The sequence below is a fragment of the Bombina bombina genome, chromosome 3 (genome assembly GCF_027579735.1).
Source record: "Bombina bombina isolate aBomBom1 chromosome 3, aBomBom1.pri, whole genome shotgun sequence".
NCBI classification, from domain to species: Eukaryota; Metazoa; Chordata; class Amphibia; order Anura; family Bombinatoridae; genus Bombina; species Bombina bombina.
In genome coordinates this window covers 516,008,842-516,024,509 of record NC_069501.1, presented here as the reverse complement: position 1 = coordinate 516,024,509, position 15,668 = coordinate 516,008,842, and the positions used below count along the sequence as shown (strand labels likewise).

The 15,668-nt window shown below is 39.3% G+C and overlaps 1 long non-coding RNA gene across 1 annotated transcript in view; it reads left to right on the top strand.

The window, feature by feature from the left end:
- The window catches only part of LOC128651762 (uncharacterized), a 32,273-nt gene extending 16,844 nt beyond the window's left edge, over positions 1-15,429 (top strand). Inside the window, exons 2-4 of the long non-coding RNA XR_008401178.1 lie at positions 14,128-14,263; positions 14,512-14,647; positions 15,381-15,429. This is a non-coding gene — a long non-coding RNA (uncharacterized LOC128651762). The remainder of the gene's footprint in view (positions 1-14,127; positions 14,264-14,511; positions 14,648-15,380) is intronic.
- Positions 15,430-15,668: the final 239 nt, after the last annotated feature.

Here is a 15,668-nt window from a genome sequence, read left to right as displayed (position 1 = left end):
AGCAGGGTTATGTGACACAACTGGAAGCTGAGGTAACCTAAGAACAGATGACACCAAGCAGAAGAGTAAAGTAGTATTCTACATCTCTTGTGATTCACAAATTGTGTTCAGATACAGCTCATTAACAGGGGGGGACAGTAAGTGAGCATAACCCAATACTGACAGGAAGTCAAAGGGTCAATTCAAATTTAAATCCATACTTTAAAACCCAGAGTTTGAAGTTAAGTGTGCAGTGTCCACATTATTTAAATTAAAGTTTTTGACATTGAATATTGCTAAGCCTCCCTTTTTCATGGTTATTTTATTTAATTTGGTACAAACTCCATATATGTTATGTATGTTCAGTCAGAGGATGCAGTATCTATTTTTATTTGTCTCCGTGTCTCCATTTATTTAAAGACTGCTGTTAACTTGTAATTCACAAATCAATTGAAAGATGTTGCATTGTGTTTTTAATATGTGCTGCTTTTATACAAGTTTATATTAATAAAAGGAGATAATGAGTCAAAAATATATGTAATTATTGCAGTTAAATGTTTTTAGAAATAATGCCACTGTAAAGTAACTGGTTAAACACTTAGTCAAAGGGAGACATTTAAAATTAAACTTTCATGATTGAGGTAGAGCATGCTATTTTAATAGACTTTTCTAGTTATTTATATTTTGAGAATTAGCATCAACTGTTACTGACCCCATGTCAGCAAATCAAATTAGTTTTTGAAAGGAACATGAAAGTCATAATTACATTTCCATCATTCAGATAGAAATTGCACAAAAAACCCCAAAAAACTTTCTATTTTACTTTTATTATTATGTACTTCATTCTTTTGGTATCCTTTGTTGAAGAGCATACCTAAGTGGGATGTGCACGTGCGTTTCTTGAACACCATATTGCAGCAGCTGTGTTGGCAGTATTGATAACTTGTCCTTTGTGTAAAACTTGTATGGTAAATTATTTCTATTTTTACAATACAGTAGTGAGTAGAGAAGAGATTGTGTATCATTCTAATTACTTAGTAACTGGCACTGTGTGTGAGCAGAGTGTGTGTGGGTGTCAGTGAGCAGAGTATGTGTGCTTTATTCTCCAGGTAATCAATACGTTTCCGATGAGCTGATGCTTTAGTGCAGTGTTTCTCAACAATGGTCCTTAAGTACCCCCAACAGGCCAGGTTTTCATTATAGCTGAATCAGTGCACAGGTGAAGTAATCAGCTGATCAGTAACTCAGTGGTTACTAACCTGCTCTCACCCATCACCTGATTATGTCACCTGTGCACTAGTTCAGCTATAATTTAAACCTGCCCTGTTGGGGGTACTTACGGCCCTCTGTACATGTGTTTCTCCGGCGTATCATATCTAGAGCCTCACCAGCCTCTGACCTCACTGCACGTCACTGGGGCTGGTTATAGGGTCAGTGGTATCTGCATCAGTATAATAACACCCAGCACTATATAATGACACAGTAGTGACACTGGCACATGGGTACAGCCAGAGGAGGGCTGGTTATAGGATCAGTGGTATCTGCATCAGTATAATAACACCCAGCACTATATAATGACACAGTAGTGACACTGGCACAAGGGTATAGCCAGAGGAGGGCTGGTTATAGGATCAGTGGTATCTGCATCAGTATAATAACACCCAGCACTATATAATGACACAGTAGTGACACTGGCTCATGGGTATAGCCAGAGGAGGGCTGGTTATAGGATCTGTGGTATCTGCATCAGTATAATAACACCCAGCACTATATAATGACACAGTAGTGACACTGGCACATGGGTATAGCCAGAGGAGGGCTGGTTATAGGATCCGTTGTATCTGCATCAGTATAATAACACCCAGCACTATATAATGACACAGTAGTGACACCGGCACATGCGTATAGCCAGAGGAGAGCTGGTTATAGGATTAGTGGTATCTGCATCAGTATAATAACACCCAGCACTATATAATGACACAGTAGTGACAGTGGCTCATGGTAATAGCCAGAGGAGAGCTGGTTATAGGATCAGTGATATCTGCATCAGTATAATAACACCCAGCACTATATAATGACACAGTAGTGACACTGGGTCATGGGTATGGCCAGAGGAGGGCTGGTTATAGGATCAGTGGTATCTCCATCAGTATAATAACACCCAGCACTATATAATGACACAGTAGTGACACTGGCACATGCGTATAGCCAGACAAGGGCTGGTTATAGGGTCAGTGGTATCTGCATCAGTATAATAACACCCAGCACTATATAATGACACAGTAGTGACAGTGGCTCATGGTAATAGCCAGAGGAGGGCTGGTTATAGGATCAGTGTATCTGCATCAGTATAATAACACCCAGCGCTATATAATGACACAGTAGTGACATTGGCTCATGGGTATAGCCAGATGAGGGCTGGTTATAGGATCAGTAGTATCTGCATCAGTATAATAACACCCAGCACTATATAATGACACAGTAGTGACACTGGCACATGGGTTTAGCCATAGGAGAGCTGGTTATAGGATCAGTGGTATCTGCATCAGTATAGTAACACCCAGCTCTATACAAAGACACAGTAGTGACAGTGGCTCATGGTAATAGCCAGAGGAGGGCTGGTTATAGGATCAGTGTATCTGCATCAGTATAATAACACCCAGCACTATATAATGACACAGTAGTGACACTGGCACATGGGTTTAGCCAGATGAGGGCTGGTTATAGGATCAGTGGTATCTGCATCAGTATAATAACACCCAGCACTATATAATGACACAGTAGTGACACTGGCACATGGGTATAGCCAGAGGAGGGCTGGTTATAGGATCAGTGGTATCTGCATCAGTATAATAACACCCAGCGCTGTATAATGACACAGTAGTGACACTGGGTCATGCGTATAGCTAGAGGAGGGCTGGTTATAGGATCCGTGGTATCTGCATCAGTATAATAACACCCAGCACTATATAATGACACAGTAGTGACACTGGCACATGGGTATAGCCAGAGGAGGGCTGGTTATAGTATCAGTGGTATCTGCATCAGTATAGTAACACAAAGCACTATACAAACACACAGTAGTGACACTGGCTCATGCGTATAGCCAGACAAGGGCTGGTTATAGGATCAGTGGTATCTGCATCTGTATAATAACACCCAGCACTATATAATGACACAGTAGTGACACTGGCACATGGGTATAGCCAGAGGAGGACTGGTTATAGGATCAGTGGTATCTGCATCAGTATAGTAACACCCAGCACTATATAATGACACAGTAGTGACACTGGCACATGGGTATAGCCAGAGGAGGGCTGGTTATAGGATAAGTGGTATCTGCATCAGTATAATAACACCCAGCACTGTATAATGACACAGTAGTGACACTGGCACATGGGTATAGCCAGAGGAGGGCTGGTTATAGGATCAGTGGTATCTGCATCAGTATAATAACACCCAGCACTATACAAATACACAGTAGTGACACTGGCACATGGGTATAGCCAGAGGAGGGCTGGTTATAGGATCAGTGGTATCTGCATCAGTATAATAACACCCAGCACTATATAATGACACAGTAGTGACACTGGCACATGGGTTTAGCCAGAGGAGGGCTGGTTATAGAATCAGTGGTATCTGCATCAGTATAATAACACCCAGCACTATATAATGACACAGTAGTGACACTGGCACATGGGTATAGCCAGAGGAGGGCTGGTTATAGGATCAGTGGTATCTGCATCAGTATAATAACACCAAGCACTATAAAATAATGTTTTTAATTTCAAATGTACCTTTGTGTCCTTCACTGAGGTCTATACTTTGGAAAATATCTCCCACAGCCTTTGTCTGTGCCTATCCCTGGTCTCCACCCAGTCAGAACTCACTTCAATGTGCCTGTGTCCCACCGTACAGTGTCTGAGACCCTCTCAGGTGTGCCTATGTTTCCTCAATTAAGTCGTACTTACCTACAACAATTAAATGCTGTAAAATACTTCATAGGTAGGAATGGTAAATTCAGTTTTGCCTGGAGTGCCTCCACCCAGTTAGTACTCAATCCAGTGTGCCATGTTCCTCTGTACAGGGTCTGAGACTCTCTCAGGTGTGCCTATGTGTCCTCACTTAATCCTCACTGAACTACAAATAATGAAATACTCTAAACTACTTTATTGGAATGAATGGTTAATTTAGTTGCGTGGAGTACTTCTACCCAGTCAGAAATCACTCCAGTGAGCCCGTGTCCTTCTGTACAGTGCCTGAGACCCTCTCAGGTGTGCCTATGTGTCCTCACTTAAGTCTCATTTACCAACAATAAATAAATACTCTAAACTACTTAATAGCAATGAATGTAAATGCAGTTGTGCCTGGAGTTCCTCCATCCAGTCAGAACTCACTCCAGTGTGCCTGTGTCCCACCATACAGTGTGTGAGACACTTAAATGCCATGATACCCAAATGTTGAAACACTTGAAAGTGATGCAGCATAGCTGTAAAAAGCTGACTAGAAAATATCACCTGAACATCTCTATGTAAAAAAGAAAGATATTTTACCTCAAAATGTCCTAAGTATTCAAACCCCATTGCAAAGGACTTTAAGCAGCAAATCAGTATGTCTGTCCCGGGACTGGCAAGGGAGTGAGCTTCATGCACACTCATATTATTTCCCTATTCAGTTTAAGGAAGTTTACTATGAAATCTCATGAGATCACAGTAAAAGAGTTCATGACCTCAGCACTGCTGATGTTGATTGGCTGCAGTTCATGTCTTCATTTTTATTTATTTTTTTACCTGCAGCTGGGCAGCAGCTGAAGTATAACTTTTTACATAGAACTTACTATGCTGAGCTGAGGAGTTTGTGAGGTAAAATATCTTCCTTTTTTACATAGAGATGCTCAGGTGATATTTTCCTGTCAGCTTTTTACAGTTATACTGCATCAGTTTCAAGTGATTTAGCATATGAGTATTATGTCCCTTTAAGTCTATTTAACCTACAATAATTAAATATGCTAAAATACTTCACAGGAATAATAGATAATCTCAGTTGTACCCAGACAAAACTAACTCCAGTGAGATCTAGTCCCGCGGTACAGTGTCTGAGACACTCTTAGGTGTGCCTATGTTTCCTTACTTAGGTCTATTTTACCTACAATAATTTAATATGCTAAAATATGCTAAAATACTGCATGAGACCCTCTCTGGTGTGCCTGTTTCTTCACTTAAAGGGACACTGAACCCTATTTTTTTCTTTTGTGATTCAGATAGAGTATGAAATTTTAAGCAAGTTTCTGATTTACTGCTATTATCAAATTGTATTCATTCTCTTGGTATCTTTATTTGAAATGCAAGAATGCAGTGGCGGTTCTAGACAAATTTTCCTGGGGGGGCCAAGGTGGGGCCAGTGTTTAATCAGAGGGGCACATTAAAAAAACGAAACAAATTATATTTAAACATTAAATACTTTAATTTTGCTTTACATTAAAATCATACAAACGTTTATTTTGTACAGAAACACACGCACCTTATACACAGTGTACATGCAGCCTGTGGTTCCGCATAGTCTTTCAGGCTGGGGAGGGCATACAGTACTGTACACTCACAGAGCTTGCAGCAGACAAACAAAACCAGCACACTATATTATTTAGCTGTCTGATGCTTATGTTTTTTATGGTCATTGTGTAACATAACAATGACTTTCATGCAGATAGATATGATGACTTTAGTTTATAGGCACATACCTATTTCTATAGACAGTTTTGCAGACATTTATTGTGCCCTGTAATATATAAGGCAACATAATTCTAGGTAACTTATTTTGATGCATTAAATATAAAACAATATCACTATGCATGGGAACTACTGCATGAGTGCTGCAACATTACTATATATAACATTGCTCAGTAATATTAATAAAATCACTCAGACACACACAAAGGAAGGTCTCATCATAGGGCAGAAATTGAACAATATGTAGCCTGACACAGGAAACGGTCGTTATGTGGGACTCAGTGGGAGTAAAACTTAACCGACACCAGAGCTAATTAATTAGATGTCTGCCCTCTCCTGCCTGTCTGTTCTAGCTGTTAAGTGTTAACATAACGTCTATCTAACGATCTATGTTTTTGTTTTCCTGCTTGCTATACTTTCTTGTTTGAGACAGTCAGTCCACTCCTACCTGAGTTAGGCTCCCCAGTCCCACCGCAGACCGCACCGATCAGTGAGTCAGAGTCTCCAAGCCCGGCTGTCGCACTTCTCACCTAACCGTCTGCCACTGGGAGATCACGTGCGTGACTCCCTCCAGCCATGTGCAATAACACAGACAGAAAAGCCAGTCACGTGACTGCTCGGCGGTGAGCCGCCTGTGACCTGTCAAAATATATATATATTTTTTAAAGCTACATATTTGGGCAGCGGCGGACCCTGGGGCCTATATGTATATTATTATATGTAATAAATATGTGTACAGTATATTATTATTTCAGCTCAGGGGGGCCACAGGGGGGGCAGGGACATTTTTACAGGGGCACCGGCCCCTGTAGGCCCCCCTGTAGAACTGCCCCTGCAAGAATGTAAGTTTAGATGCCGGCCCATTTTTGGTGAACAACCTGGGTTGTCCTTGCTGATTGCTCGCTCCCACTCTGGTCTAGTAGCAGGAGCGAGCTACATTCATTTTAATGGCGCGACCAGGCACACTGTGACTAGACAATGTTGCCATGATGCGCTGTGTAAAAACCAGACCCGCTCAGTAGAGCAAAGACCGGCGTTCTGGTAAAAGGAGCTTTTACTTATAATTTCTTTGCAATAATTTAATGTATAAAGCTGCCGGTAAGCTAATGTTATATAATTCTGCACTATGTGCAGAATTATATAACATTAGTTTGTAAGTTTACTGCCCCTTTCAAGTGCCCACACCCACACAGTGTCTGAGACCCTCTTAGGCGTGCCTATGTTTCCTTACTTAAGTCTATTTGACCTAAAATCATTAAATATGTTAAAATATTTAATAGGAATGAATGTTAAATTCATTCTTAGAGTACCTCCACCTAGTCAAAACTCATTCGTGTAAGCCCATGTCCCTCCATACATTGTCTAAGACCCTCTCTGGTGTGCCTGTTTCTTCACTTAAGTCTCACTGACCTACAATCATTAAATACGCTAAAATACTTCATAGGGTTGAAGGATAAACACAGTTGTGCCTAGAGTGCCCACACCCAGTCAGAATTCACTTCATTGTGCCCGTGTCCCTCCAGAGAAGGTATCAGACACTGTATGGAGGGACACACTGGAGTGAATTCTGACTGGGTGTGGGCACTCTTGGCACAATTGCATTAATCCTTCAAACCTATGAAGTATTTTAGCGTATTTAATTATTGTAGGTCAGGTAGACTTAAGTGAGGAAACCAAGACAAACCAGGAGAGACTCAGATACTGTACATGGACCCACTGGTGTGAGTTCTGACTGGGTGGAGGCACTCTAGAATATCAAGTATTAATTTATTCGTATAAAGTATTTAATTATTGTGGGTAAGTGAGACCTAAGTGAGGACACATAGGCACACCTGACAAGATCTCAGACACTGTACAGAGGGACACGGGCACACTGGAGTGAATTCTGACTGGGTGGAGGCACTCTAGGACTATCAAGTATTTATTTATTTGTATAAAGTATTTTAAAGTATTTAATTATTGTGGGTCAGTGAGACTTAAGTGAGGACACATAGGCACACCTGACAAGATCTCAGACACTGTACAGAGGGACACGGGCACACTGGAGTGAATTCTGACTGGGTGGAGGCACTCTAGGACTATCAAGTATTTATTTATTTGTATAAAGTATTTTAAAGTATTTAATTATTGTGGGTCAGTGAGACTTAAGTGAGGACACATAGGTATACCTGACAAGATCTCAGACACTGTACGGAGGGACATGGGCACACTGGAGTGAGTTCTGTCAGTTTACCATTTATTCCTATTAAGTATTTTAGAGTATTTAATTACTGTAGTTCTGTGAGGACACCTATGTGTGTCTGAGACCCTCTGTGGTGTGCCTGTTTCTTCACTTAAATCTTACTTACTTACAATAATTTAATGCGCTAAAATACTTCAAAGGAATAAATGATCAACTCAGTTGTACTTGGAGAGCCACGACCCAGACAAAACTCACTACAGTGAGCTCTTGTCCCGCCATAGTGTCTAAGGTCCTCCTTGTTTGCAAAGGTTTAGTCACTGAAGTCTTACTGATCTACAATAATTAAATACTTCATAAGATTGAATGATAAACGCAGTTGTGCCTAGAGTGCCCACGCCCAGTCAGAATTCACTCCAGTGTGCCCGTGTCCTGTCGTACAGTGTCTAAGACCCTCCTGGTTTGCCTTTGTTTCCTCTCTTAAAATGGACAGTAAGGTCATAATTAGACATTCATGATTTAGACAGAGCATACAATTTAAAAAAAAACTTTCCAATTTACTTCTATTATTTAATTTGCTTCTTTCTCTTGTTATCCTTTGCATAAAGGTTTATCTAGGTTAGCTTAGGAGCAGCAAAGAACCTAGGTTCTAGCAGCTGATTGGTGGCTGCATATATATTCTGATTCTCATTGGCTCACCCATGTGTTCAGTAAGAAACCAGTAGTGCAATGATGCTCCTTCAACAAATGATACCAAGAGAATGAAGCAAATTTGATAATAGTAGTAAACTGGAAAGATGTTTAAAATTGTATGTTCTACCTAAATCATAAAAAAATATTTTGGGTTTCATGTCCCTTTAAGTCTCACTTACCTACAACAATTAAATATGCTAAAATACTTCATAGGATTGAAAGGTAAACTCAGCTGTGCCAGGAGTGCCTCCAACCAGTCAGAATTCACTCCAGTGTGCCCGAGTCCCTCCATACAGTGTCTGAGACCCTCCTGGTTTGCTTAGGTTTCCTCACTTAATTCTAACTGACCTACAATAATTAAATACGCTAAAATGCTTAATAGCACTCTAGGTACAACTTAGTTGTACCTAGAGTGCCTTCACCTCATCAAAATTAACTCCAGTGAACTCTGGTCCCGCTGTACAGTGTCTGAGACCCTCTCTGGTGTGCCTGTTTCATCACTTAAGTCTCAATGACCTAGAATAATTAAATAAGCTAAAATAATTCATGGGAATAAATTATCAACTTAGTTATACCTAGAGTGCCTCCACCCAGACAAAGTTAACTCCAGTGATCTTTTGTCCCATAGTAAAGTGTCTGAGACCCTCTCAGGTGTGCCTATGTTTCCTCACATAAGTCTATTTTACCTACAATAATTAAATACGCTAAAATACTTCATAGGATTAAATGGTAAACTCACTTGTACCTAGAAAGACAAAAAGAGAAGAGGGCGCCAAAATGGTGTGATCTTCAACCAAGGATAAAATGAAAAAAAGGCTGAAAACATACTCACAGATTTTCAAGCACTTCAACAGTGCAAGAGAAGCAGGCTGGGCAGTTAGAAGTCGACCAGCAGATTTGTGGATTTTGGACAGATCTTCCAAACCGATTTCCAGTGTCCAGAAGATTAATGTGGAGGTTTAAAGAGTTAGTGGTAGCCCAAATCAAACCATGCACATCTGTATTGAAATCTTGATCTACCCAGGTGATAAAGATATTCTGAAGATCGAGATTTGTGGATGTACATGGTTTGATTTGGGCTACTACTATCTCTTTAAACCTCCACATTAATCCTCTGGATGCTGGAAATCGGTTTGGAAGATCTGTCCAAAAGCCACAAATCTGCTGGTCGACTTCTAACTGCCCAGCCTGCTTCTCTTGCACTGTTGAAGTGCTTGAAAATCTGTGAGTATGTTTTCAGCCTTTTTTTTTCCTTTTATCCCTAGTTGAAGATATCACACCATTTGGACGCCCTCTTTGCTTTTTGTGTTTTTAGCTTGGGACTCATGTTTTGCACAGGAGTTTATTAACGAAGAGGAAGCAACTGATCCACGGTCTAACCAATACCTGGTGGATTATGAAGTGGACTTTTTATTTTTCTTGATTGTTTTTGGCATATGTAGCATTGTGCTATTTATTTATTTATTTATTTATTTATTTATTTATTATTTTTATATCTATTTGGCGCATCCAGCATTTTTGGCACTATCAGTTTTACCTAGAGTGCCTCCACCCAGACACAGCTAACTCCAGTGATCTCTTGTCCCACTGTAAAGTGCCTAAGACCCTCTCTGGTGTGCCTGTTTCTGACCTACAATAATTAATTACTCTAAAATACTGCATAGGAGTGAATGGTAAACGTAGTACTTAAAGTGCCCACACCCAGTGAACACTCACTCCAGTGTGCCCGTATCTCACCTTACAGTGTCTGAGATCTGCTCAGGTGTGCCTATGTTTCCTCACTTAAATCTCACTTACCTTCCATAATTAAATAGTCTAAAATACTTCATAGGAATAAATGATAAACTCAGTTGTACCTAGAGTACCTCCACCCAGACAAAACTCACTCCAGTGAGCTCTGGTTTCACTGTAAAGTGTCTGAGACCCTCTCAGGTGTGTCTGTTTACTCACTTAAAGGGACATAATACTCATATGCTAAATCACTTGAAACTAATGCAGTATAACTGTAAAAAGCTGACAGGAAAATATCACCTGAGCATCTCTATGTAAAAAAGGAAGATATTTTACCTCACAATTTCCTCAGCTCAGCAGAGTAAGTTCTGTGTAAAAAGTTATACTCAGCTGCTCCCAGCTGCAGGTAAAAATAAAAAAAAAATGAAGAAATGAACAGCAGCCAATCAGCATCAGCAGTGCTGAGGTCATGAACTCTTACTGTGATCTCATGAGATTTGACTTAACTCTCATGAGATTTCATAGTAAGCTTCCTTTACCTGATTGGTGAAATAATATGAGAGTTCATGAGGCTCATCCCCTAAGCTGTCCCAGGACAGACACACTAAAATGCTGCTTAGAAATCCTTTACAATGGGATGTGGCTACTGAGGAACTTTTGAGGTAAAATATCTTTCTTTTTTACATAGAGATGTTCAGGTGATATTTTCTAGTCAGCTTTTTACAGCTATGCTGCATCACTTTCAAGTGTTTAAACATTTGGGTATTATGGCCCTTTAACTCTATTTTACCTACAATAATTAAATACGCTAAAGTATTTCATAAGATTGAAGGGTAAACTCAGTAGTTTTTAGAGTGCCTCCACCTAGTCAGAACTCACTTCAATCTGCCCCTGTCTATCTCAGTACTCTTACCATGCTGCCAATTACCCTTTCCCCACATTGACTCCCTTGTACATAACTCCATCCTGCTATGAACCTCATCTTTTGCAGCCAGTTACTCAGCTTCCTCTACATTCTGTAGTTCCCAATTTACCCCTTTCCATACGTCCAATGTGACGATGCACATGCACAATTTTTCGTTGTGCGTACGCGTTGGAATTGGAACCTTAAATTAATTTGACTCAGAGGAACCAAATCAAATGAACTGTTTTATGTGATTCAGTTTTGAAGAACCAAATAACGAAAAAATGCACATGTGAATCGACTGCGTATACAGGATAGGGTTAAAACAGGTTAGAGATTGTAAGGTAAATGGTTATATGGCAAGGGTGATTCTAATGTTTACAGGGTTGAAGTTGGAAAGTGAGTTACATGTCTGAGGGCAAGCTGAATCTGAGCAGAAGGAGGAAGGGTAGAATTCGTTTTATGATAGGTAAGAATGGGGAGGGGGTTGGAGATACATTTTTACAAAGGGTTGATGTGAGGACTGCACAGTGAGGAGCGTAAAGGGATTCAATTAGAGACGAGACAGGATAAATATGATTAGTAATTTGCTGTAAGGAAATGGTTAATGTATGGTATGACTTTATAGTGAGGGGTAAGATGAAAGAGAGGTTAATATATTTATGGGGAGACTAATATCAGTATTGCAAGGGTTAATAGTAAATAACTGTTGGTATGCTAGGGTTAATAGGAAAAGAGCTTGAATTCAAGGGTTAATAGGAAAAGAGCTTGAATTCAAGGGTTAATAGGAAAAGAGATTGAATTCAGTATGTCAATATGTGCCCTAAGGACAGTGCAGTTTTAATTCTAGAAGATGTCTATGCAGTTTCTTCAAGATGCAACATTGTATTAAGAAACATTGTATAGAAAACATCAACAGTGGCTGGGAATTTAAAACGCTTGTTTCTCCCATAGAGAATAAAATACACTACAATAAGAGATTACCTGCACGTGTCTGGAGCACTATATAGCAGCCATTTGCAAGAGCACTAGATGACAGCACCATTTCCTGTCATGTAATACTTCAGACACCTACCTAGTTATCTCTTCAACAAAGAATACCATGGGAATGAAGCAAATTTGATTTTATAAGTAAATTGGAAACTTTTTAAAAATGGTATGCTCTGTCTGAATAACAAAAGAAAATGTTTGGGTTTCAAATCCCTTTAATCATTCATCAATGAAATTGAAAACAATCAGGCCCCCAGAAAGATCAGTGTTAGACTTTTGATACCAGTGTATTTATAATACCTCATTACATGAAAACTCTGCCCTATAAATTAACACAGAATTAACTTTGAATTTGACTTACATGATGATGATGATACAGTGTGATGAAATACAGGTGGCCCTCGGTTTACAGTGGTTCAATTTGCGCCATTTCAGAATAACGCCCTTTTTTCCAGTCATGTGACTGCTATTGAAAAGCATTGAGAAGCAGTGCATTGATTAAAATAAGGGCAGGCCAGTAGGTGGAGCTGTGCGCTTGTGTTGCAGCAAAGATATGCAAGCCAAGCAGGCTGAAATTAATCAGTGTAACCAGACCTGAGCTATCGAGCAGCTTTCAAAGGAACAAGATCTAGCAGCCACTTCCCTTTTATCTTCCTGCCCAGCTGCTTGAAGGTCAGGGTGCCTATAAATCAGCCCAGACTGGAATGCATAGAATAGCTGCAGACCCGATATTATCTAACATGCTAACAATGCAGAGAACTGTTTGCAGACAAATGCAAGTAAAAAAATGTTTTTGTTCATTAAACTTAGTTTGATGATACATTCTGTGTTGTGTGATTATTTTATTAGGTTTATAATGCTTTTTAGCAAATGTTTTTGTTTATTAAACTTAGTTTGATGATATATTCTGTGTTGTGTGATTATTTTATTAGGTTTAAAATGCTGTTTAGCATTTAAAGTCTTCATTTCAAAGCTTTAAAAACAATGTATTAGGTGTTACTTATGACAATTTTGAGAGGGGCCTGGAACCTAACTCCCTCACTTCCCATTGACTTACATTATAAACTGTGTTTCAATTTATAACCGTTTCTATTTACAACCATTCCTTCTGGAACCTAACCCTGGCGTAAACTGAGGGCTACCTGTATATATTTTTTATTTACCCTTACTTTGTCAATATATCATAGACTTTACTGAACATTTACCCTTCTTTCCAAGCTTTTCCTCCTATACCCTCTCCTATCCAAATGATGTCTTCACATAACCATACAATTTAATCCTATGGACTCTTTTGAAGTTGTATGACTAAAATATTATACAAATGTTATTTTTTCTCTGCGTATATTTCCCTCTTCCTTTCTCTGATATTATTCTGTCCCACCGTTTTCCTTTATTGTTATATTTATATATATACAGTGGATATAAAAAGTCTACACACCCCTGTTAAAATGTCAGGTTTCTGTGATGTAAAAAAATGAGACAGATAAATAATTTCAGAACTTTTTCCACCTTTAATGTGACCTATAAACTGTACAACTCAATTGAAAAACAAACTGAAATCTTTTAGGTGGAGGGAAGAAAACCAAAAAAAAAAAAACTAAAATAATGTGGTTGCATAAGTGTGCACACCCTCTTATAACTGGGTATGTGGCTGTGCTCAGAATTAAGCAATCACATTCAAAATCATGTTAAATAGGAGTCAGCATATACCTGCCATCATTTAAAGTGCCTCTGATTAACCCCAAATAAAGTTCAGCTGCTCTAGTTGGTCTTTCCTGAAAATTTCTTAGTCGCATCCCACAGCAAAAGCCATGGTCCCCAGAGAGCTTACAAAGCTGCCACCACCAGTTTAGTATTTATGTTATTGATATATTTCTGATAATATTATAAATTTGTATTAACTCTTTGGATTGTATTCCTAACAGTAAAATTCAAAAGACGAGAAGCAGTTTGGGCACCAAGCAGTGAACATCCCGGTCAACACTGGAGGGGAGAACAGATAGACAACTTGACTTAAAGTTAACACCCAGCACACCATGGGGAAAGAGCCCAGTAGAAGAGGTACTACCAATTACAGATAAACAGGGTATCATAGCACCACTTTCCCACCATGCACTGCTACATAGTGACATGGGAACACATATGCATATCCTTCAATGACACTAGTGTGAAACACTGGCATGTGGCATATCAGTACACGTGCAATTCATGTAATAGTGCCAAACAATGCCTAATGCTACTACATCATGACCTGTTTGTAAATCAAATGTATAAAGCATGTATCATAGTGCTAGTGTGTTCTTTTACAGACCAATCAATATTTTACTCGACTTGCTCCAACATCTCCAGGAAGTCCAGACACACCCTCTTCACCATCTGTTATGCAGTCTTCAAGTCCACTCCCACTACAGGCTTCACACCAAGCATCTGTCAGACATCGAAGGGGTAAGCATTAGGTCATCAAATAGAAACTCTTGCTGTTTTCTAAGGTGTTCCAAGGTCAACATACACAAATTGCCCAGCATAATATGTGCCGATTCGTTATTACTTTGGGTCTAAATTTTAGATAATTCAATTCGCATAGATTAAAACCTTGAGTTGTTGAGAGATGTCATCTTATGGACAAAAGGATGACACATACAAATAACTATATTCTGTAAAAATCATATGACATGAAAAGAACTATATTCCCTAGGACCAGTGGTAATTACCAAATAATGGGATAAAAAGATGTATCATGCAAGCTATCGTTAGTGCCAAGGGTTGTCGTGAGCTGAAATAAGGTGTATAGAATGCCCACCAGAGGCATTCTTAGATAAACCAGTGGCCCCAGTATCACCTAGATTACAAGTGGTGCGCTAATAACATAAGGACTGGTGAGGCTAGAGAGGCTGAAGACGCTCTAGGCAGAGAGTCTAAACAAAACGATATCGCACTTGCGCTACAGTTAGCGCACCACTCGTAATCTAGGAGTATATGTATAATGTATTCATTATGTAACTTATATTTGTAATGCTGTTGTATTTAAATTGTATAATTCTATCCGTAATGAAAAAAAAATATTACTGTTGCCGTCAATTTATTTTCCACAAATAATTTTGGCCTTCCCTTAGGTTTATGATAAATCTTGTCCCAGGAGATGATGGTTCTGATCGTTTTTTTTGTTTATTACACACAGAACCAATTACGGTGCAAACCTATGATGATGTGGTTTCATCACGTCTGTCTGTGCGGGAAAAGAGGAGAAGCAGAGAGCGGCGTAGGGGTACAGGTTTCCTTCCATCAGGAGAAGAGGTAGCAATGGGTATCAGCTTGTGTTCCTAATCAATGCTTAAAACATATCCCAGCTGCAATTTATACATGCTAGAAAACAACAACAAAAAAGTCATGTCAATATTAAAATGAGAGATGCCTTTTGTCTCTAAATAAGGCCTAATCCTTAAAGTGAATGCCAATTTTCAGCAAT